The sequence below is a fragment of the Camellia sinensis genome, chromosome 7 (assembly GCF_055761805.1).
Source record: "Camellia sinensis isolate YWXY chromosome 7, ASM5576180v1, whole genome shotgun sequence".
Classification (NCBI taxonomy): domain Eukaryota; kingdom Viridiplantae; phylum Streptophyta; class Magnoliopsida; order Ericales; family Theaceae; genus Camellia; species Camellia sinensis.
In genome coordinates, this window is record NC_138967.1 from 194134504 (window position 1) to 194142819 (window position 8316).

An 8316-nucleotide genomic window follows, 5' to 3' on the forward strand; every position below is an offset into this window, starting at 1 on the left:
CAACTTTAGTTGACGAATAAATTTGTCACACATGTTAATCATTGATGAGGAAATAATTTCATCACAGTAAGCCGTAAAGTTGACGAAATTTTTCGTCTCCAAACATCATACATGGGTGACAAAATATATTTCATGGCAAAAATATATATATGTGACGAAATTTTTAGTCACCAAACAACAAAATTAATGAAAACTTCATATATAACTTGCAATAAATTTTGTCACAAAAAATATTTATTAGCGACAAATAATCACTTTGTCATAATAATAAGTACAGATGACGAAAAAAATTCGTCACTAAACTTTTCCCATATTTTATATTTCAATTTAAATTATTATTTCACAAATATCCCTGCTCATATCCCAATAGCCTTTTAAATGTAGTAAGAAATCCATTAGCTATTATACACCACTCCACAAAAAAAAAAAAAAAAAAAAAAAAAAAATCACTAAAAAATTTATATTATAAATCAAAATATATCTATCAAACAAATTTAATAATAATCCATTAAGTACAACAAAAAAAAACCATCAAAGCAAATTCCAAAATAAACTAACATGGAGACCACAAAAAAATAAATAAATAACACTCAATCTTGATTTGCAACTAAAACTAAGTATCAGTTCAGAAAAAAAAAAAAAAAAAAAAAAAAAAAAAAAAAATTCAACACTTGATCTTCATTTGCAAGAATGCTTCCAGATGTCATCAAAAACCAATCTGCAAAGAAAATAATGAAAAAAAAAAACATTAATATATTATCAATTACATCTAAATTGATATTTAAATAATTTTATTTTATAAACCAATTTAGTAGATATGCATATAACAATCCAAAACTTCAAAAAGTTGAAGTGATTCTTGATGATAACCAACACGGATAACAGAAGATGACAAAAGATTGCAAGAATACCATGTATCACTAGTACTAATGCCAACAAGAACTAGAGAGAATCACAGGACATGTTTGACACAAACTAATCAGCCCACGGTTTTTATAGGAGTTAACATTTTCATCGAAATCTAAATATGTTCCTGTTTTATTTTTAACCTCAACGAGGTAAAAAGGTCAAAACACACACATTCGAGCAAACATAAAAACAAAAACAAACAAACATGAATAGATATTGAAATAAAAACACAACTAGACCTCCAAACAGTTTGGATTAATTACATTTTATATGGTTTTGTCCAAAAGCACTTTACTTCCTTCATGTTTAAAAATATGCACATTAACCCTCTTGAAATTTGGAGTGAAGTGCACACGTTGCAAATTATGGTTAAGTTAACCGTGCATGTACAACACACTAAATTGAGCGTGTGAATCTAAGAAATATATATAATGACACTTTTGCCCCTTTTTAATTTGCCTTTTTTCTATTCTTTTCTTCTTCATTCCCTATCCCTCCTCCTTCTTTCTACAGCAGGAGACCCACTCTCCCTTTCCCTTCTTCTCACTTCCTCCTACACCTCATATGCCACCACCAACCAATAGCCTCATGGGCCAACATGGCTACCAACCACCTCTAAAAAAAAACCTAACAGCCACTTCCCCAGACACCCAGGTTGGGTGACTTAGCAACCTTATAGACACAGACCACCATGACACTACTGTGCATGGCCAAACCCAACCCCAACACCTAGTGGACAAGCACCTTTCATCCGTCGCATCTTTCTCTCCTTCGCGGGGAAGTAAAATTTAAAACTCATCTCCCCCGAACAGTCTAAAAACATAAAGTTCTAAACACAAGTTCTAAAGGCAACGAATCACCTTTAAGTTCTGAACTATGGAAACTCTCAAAAAAAAAAAAACAATGAAAATGAAAATGGGGTAGAAAATTTAGGGGAAAATGCTATATAGTTGAGTATGAGACTGAGGAGAGACGTTGTCATTTTTTAAGGCAGCTAAGCTCAGAACAATTACGATGTTATTAATGAAATTATTAAACCAATGATGTGTATTGATCCATCACTATAGCCAAACTTTATGTTAGGAACAAAAGAAATTACTAACAATTAACAATAGACTACTTAAATTAGTACTGAGAAAAAAAATCACTGTAAATAAACTAATCCCTCACGGCAAGAGGAGCTGTATAGGTGTCATATGAGAGGAGGGAGAGAAATAATATAGGACAGACCATGGGACAAGAAAGGAAAGAACGGGAAGAAAAACAAAAGAAAAGAGTCCCATCTAACACTCTATTGTTGACCTTGAACTATGTTTTTTGAAGAATTAAACAAAAATCAATTTGGATTTTCTTCAGTGAGTCTACAAGTCAACAGTTAACATTCAACATATTCTATTAGTTAGCAATATCATATCATACACAAAACAACTAGCAGAAAAACACTAATGGGATATCTTTTCTCAAAAGAATCTTTTGGTGCTCAATAACAATCGAAGTCCTTAACATTGGCTAGGATTTCCAGTTTAGCTTTTAACAATTGGTCATTATAGCTATCAAATCTAAGATATGTCCTTCCAACAGCTAAAATGCAAAGGGTTGGAGTCAATGAATATGACAGGCTGATAATAATAATAATAATAATAATAATAATAATAATAATAATAATAATAATAATAATAATAATAGAATGCACTACACTGCACTGCAGCATCAAGTACAAGTGTACTCAATATTTTCTTCAATGATACCAAGATAATAAGAGAGGTTGTGCAAGAGTCGAGTAACTATTTTATGAAAATTGTTTAATGATCACAAAAACAGTGGGAAAAAATGAAGACAGCAATATGAAAAATATGTGGCACAAGTTTTATGAAGACTTGAAAATCAGGATGATTTATGAATCTGGAAGTTTATGAACAGCTGGTAATGCCAAACACCTTGCAAGCAATGCTATGCATAAACAAATTTGGATTCAATATAAAGTGATCATTATCTGGTTACAAAAAATAAAATAAAAATAAATTAATTAATTAAAAAATAAATAAAAGAATAGGAAGAAGAAGAAGAAGAAGACATCACACAATTTCATTCTTCTACATAATTCTGTTCACCTAAGCACTGTATCATTGTAATTGGGTTCTAAATCTTCACTACATGAAAAAGCAAAATTGTACTGCTTAAAATTTGAAAAGCACTTGAAAATGGAAATAAATTTTGTTTTTCCAGCATTGTTAATCATTTCCTTGTAAAAAAGCATGATGTGACAACAGCAAATTTAAGTATAAAAGTTTCCATGAAGATATTTAACTTTAAAATCATTGTTTTAGGAATCCCAAGTGAAATAAGATATTCAAGAAATTACAAGATTTGAAAACACAAGATTCAAAACTCCATGACAAATCCTATACATTTAAATAATGAGACAAAATCACAAACTTTTAGTAATTTAACATCCAATAGAACAATAATGATTTTAAGTGATGGGCTCACTTCTTGAGCTCTGATAGATAAATACTGTAATGTAACATATGGTATCAGTGAAATACATTATATAGTCATTATTCTGAATCAATAAGTTGTACATCAAGAGACTAACCTTTGGATTAAGGGCCTTCAATTGATCTTCAAACAATTGACGGTAGCAACGAAAACTTCAATCTATACAAACTACATTATAGATAGTTCCATGTAATTCAAGTGGGTTGCTACCAGCAGAATGGTGTAGCCTGTACAAGATGTTGATGAATTAGGTCCATCAGTTTTGCTCAGGGTACTACAGAGCCTTGAAATTCAATATGAAGAAATTCAACATATTCTGTCAGATAACTAACTCTTTGTAAAGATTCTCTATCTAATACTTGTTATGAGTTACCATTTGATAGTTTTGGGTGGATTGGTTGCACAATGTCAATTCCATCCATTGAGCTGCCCCGTTGGATTTGGCAGGCCCATTTCTCTGGTAAGGCATGTTTGTTGGGTTCTTTGAAGAGGGAGATTTGATTAATAATCTGTGAGACCTACTTATAAGTGTTTGGTTGGGAATATGAGTGAGGGGATTAACTATTCTCTTCGACTAGTAATCACCCTATTTGTAGGACTATCAATCCCATGGTACATTATTTAACGATTATGTCATCTACAATGTCTGACTATGAAATTTTAGTCCTTATATTCAATAAAGTAAAATAAAAATATTTAAAAATTTCAGCATATTGAATTATGCTAATACTCATTAGTTCAACCCTTTCCTCCTACTGGAAAAGGCCTCATATTACATAATACTCTCGAGGAAAGGAAAAGAAAGGAAACCGCAACGAAAAATGCAGGCATGCTAAAAGGAAAATCACAAAATGCTACTTCCTCTAGCGGCCATCTCATGTAGTAGAAGCCTGATTGATGATTTCAGTGATATTAGAGTTGGATTACCAGTCTCACATAAAAGGCATAGGAATGTTGTCGTTGTTACCATTGTATTGAATTTGTTTTTGGACCGCCTTTACCACCGCTACTCTAGCTGCATTTGCTGCCCTGTTAGCCGCTACCACTGCTCTGTTCACTCTTTCGTCCACTTTCGCCATGTCATACACTTTCTCTGATGCTCGTCTAGCTTTCTGATAGTGAAATAGATTGTATTAGAAAAACCTGTCAACTGTCTCTTCTTGATTATTTATTTATTTACTTTCTCTTCTTTTTTTTTTTTGAAAAAAAAGTATTAACATTTCAGATTGAATACTATTTCTCATCTTTAAGTTTGTTTCCCAACACCAACAGAGCAATGTAGGGTGCCTAACAGAAACCATGAAAACTAGAATGAGATGTTAGCCGTATGATCCCAAGACAAAAGTTTAGATTCAGCTGTGCAAATTCTGATTTTTCACTAATTCTATGCCATGTCAGATTGAAAGGAAAATAATTCATTGCCATGACAGACTAATTTAGAGGATTCCAACCACCAGTACCGGATTGACTAAAAGACTACAACATCTAGTTTCAATCAAAAGCTAGAAATCATACATAAGGTCTAACAAAAGATACATTCAAGACCAATGATCATTATCATTATTAAATTGAACCAAGTATTTTACAAGATTAACCATAAAAGTAAACAGATGCTCCAATTTCAAGTTGACAAGGCACGTTAACCTAACAAACTTCTAAGAATTGTATGAATTCATGCCCTTAGCCAAAACCTCAAAAAAGTTCATATTTTACCAAGTTTGTAACGTTTGAAGAAAAAAAATGGCCAGACAAATAGCTATTGACGATTGGGAATGATTGTTGCAAAATTTTGTCAATGAAGCGCATGCTGAATACACTTTTCTTCATTAAACATTTTTACAAGACTGCAATGTCTTTTTACCATAGAGCCTTGAAAAATGTGCAAGGAAAATAGATAAAAAATGCTCAGCAAATTATCGCTAATTGCACCACATGGAAAGGGCCACTAGATGCATTTTGTACATTATTTAACAATTATGTCATCTGCAAGGTCTGACTATGAAATTTTAGTCCTTATATTCAATATAGTAAAATAAAAATATTTAAAAATTTCAGCATATTGTTGGCTGTGTTTAATGCCAAAAAATTAATATTTGTTTAAGTAGCCAAAGCAAAACAAACCTTCAACATCCATAGTAATTCTCCCTAAGCAATTAAATGTATGAGCATCCATTGTAAGTTCCTCCCTAAGAAATTTATATATAAGTGTGAAGCATTTTGTATTTACTTCAGTATATCTTTTTCTTTTTCTTTTTTGAACAAATATTTACTTCAGTGTTTCATTAACACTTCAAAGAGATAACAAGTTCAAAGGTCATTACAATCACAAATCATAACAGTTCAGTCAGAAATTAAATTACTCAAAACACTTTAAAAACAATCAATTTTTATGTGAACAACTTAAAACTGAGATTTTCTTGCCAAATAGAGTACAAGTTTCTCAAGTGTCACTATCCCTGTGATTATCCAGCTTCATCATTTGGATAATCAGCTTGTAGTCACTACATTCCAACACTGCTTTCATCTTAATCCAGACACAATCCATTCATCATCCATATCTTCACTAGTTCCATAACAATCAATCCTAATCTCGAAATGGCCTAAGCTTTCGCACATTTAAATCATTCAGCAGGTCATGAATAACTACTGAATTCATCAATCAAATTCAATATTCAAACATATAAATTGATTTAACCTATAATATTTTAAATGAAACATGTCATGATTTGTGGCAACATGAAAATAAAAATTACAAATAAAATAGTTCATACTTCAGGTATCTGCAGAGGAGCTTTAACCATGGTTCATCCTTCAAATAATCCTCCAACACTAAGACTACACGAGCTACTGTACCATCAAAAGATGTAAATTACTGATTTCACCTTTGGTTTGGAACTATTACTGATCATTGTGACAAACTGGACAAACAGAAATCAACAGGCTTGTTAAACATGTAAGCTAACTGTACTTGCAAGCTGCCATAGATGGCCCTTTATTCAATGAAAAAAAAAAAAAAAAACATATGTCTACATATACTTGTACAGATATATCAGCAAGAAAATTGGAAAAATCATGGATCAATCAATCAAAACAACGAGATAAAGAAAAAATTGAGAATTGAAATAGAACTGAAATACTGGAACAATTTTTTCAGCAAAACAAACCTCGCTTTTGCTTCGAATCAGGAGACGACTTCTTCGTAGTGAACCACTGAGTATCCAACTTCTCGATCTCTAATCTTCATCAAACCTCAACTCGCTCTACTATTACTCCATCTTCTATCAATTTGTAATACACTGAAAAATCCCCAAATTCATCTACTTAAAATCAACAGTGACTCAATGCTTAACACACATTTTGAGATTAGAGATTTGAAGTAAAATTGCAAGCCAAAGTGACATGAGATTGCCGGAGTCGAAGAGTTCAAGATCTTAAGGAAGTTGAGGACGACTACTTCGATTCTTGCTCAGATCTTAATAGAATAATTTCAATTTCAAAGATTGATATTCACATATACAAAGTATATAGAGTTACATATACATGTGTGTTTACCTGAGAAGGAGGAAGGATATTAGCATAGCAGAGGTGCTGATCTGAGAGCATTAAGGAGAGAGAGAGAGAGAGAGAGAGAGAAGAGATTGAGAGATTCATACCAGTCTGTGAGACCGAGAGAGAGAGAGAGAGAGAGAGAACGATCAGTGTTTGTGAATGGACTAGGGCAAATGTAAGGAAGAAGGGAAAATAAATAAAGGAAAATAAGGAATAAATTAACTATTTGCGACTGCTAATATGGTGGTCGCAAATTATATTGTAGTAAAAAGTCATTTTTCTAGTAGTAGGAGAAACTAGACGAGACAAATTAACAAACTTTCTAATAGGTAGTTCTAAATCATGTGTACACTGCGTGTCTCATTAGTTTCAAAAATTAGGGAAAACATTAATTCTGAAAATTAGGGAAAACAAAGATTAAAAAAAATAGAGAAATCGAGTAAGAGAGATACAGAAAGGACCCATACTTGAAAATAAACAATTAGAGAAATCGAATAATAAGAAGAGCTAATGGAAGAGAACATGTGACACTGAAGAAGAAGGGCGGACGGGCTTGGAGATGCAACGTTGGCATCGACACTGAAGAAGGAGAACGAGCGACGTCGGCGGTGGTGCTAGAGGAGAACACGCTGAAGGGGGACAAGGGGTGCTAAACGAAGAGACCCAACTTGTGTTTTGTTTTGACACACAGAGAGAGAGAGAGAGAGAGATGAGAGAAAACTGATCAACACAACCAAAAAAAAAAAAAAGGAAAAAAAAAAGGGAAAAAAATTTGTAGTCTATTTTTCATTACCGCTCAATATATCAAAGATTTTCCTCCAAAATTAGGGATAAAATATTTTTCTCATTAAAAAAATTTAAAATATTTAAAATCAAGTTTCTCAACAAAAAAAAAATTAGTGACGAAAATATATTCCTCACTAATAATTTTATAATTTGTGACGATTTTTTTTCTCACCAAAAGTTTCAAAATTTTGGCACCATAAAAAAAAATTAGTGGGAAAAATTTAGGTGACGAAACTTAATTTTTTTCTCACCTAAAAGTAAGTATTTATTGACGGAAATAAATTTCGTCACCTATTATTTTTATTTTTTTATTATACGTGACAAAATTTATAATTCCTCGTGAATTATTCTTATTTAGTAACGAAATTTGTTTTCTTCACTAATTTTCGTCACCATACCAAAACAGAGAATAAGAGAAAGAGACACCATAAAAAGAGCAAAGAGAAATCACGTACCAAATCACCGAGCGAAGAAGATGTGGCGGTTACCAGCAAGGCTACTAGTGGCGGCGACGATCGGTAAGGCTAATAGAGGCGACGACGATGGCGATCGGCGTGGTGGAGGAGCAAGAGG

At 32.4% G+C, this 8316-nt stretch overlaps 1 long non-coding RNA gene across 6 annotated transcripts; it reads right to left on the reverse strand.

Moving 5' to 3' along the window:
• Positions 1-425: 425 nt before the first annotated feature.
• On the reverse strand, positions 426-7137 carry LOC114308399 (uncharacterized). 6 transcript variants are annotated; one of them, XR_014334857.1, is made up of 6 exons: positions 6961-7095; positions 6573-6704; positions 6180-6326; positions 4336-4520; positions 3506-3635; positions 426-718 (listed from the first exon to the last, which is right to left on the reverse strand). It is a non-coding gene; the product is annotated as an uncharacterized LOC114308399 (long non-coding RNA). The 6 variants fall into 6 exon arrangements; XR_014334854.1 differs by having other exon boundaries at positions 435-718; positions 4376-4520; positions 7062-7137; XR_014334853.1 differs by having other exon boundaries at positions 435-718; positions 4376-4520; positions 6180-6255.
• Between the last annotated feature and the right edge of the window lie 1179 nt (positions 7138-8316).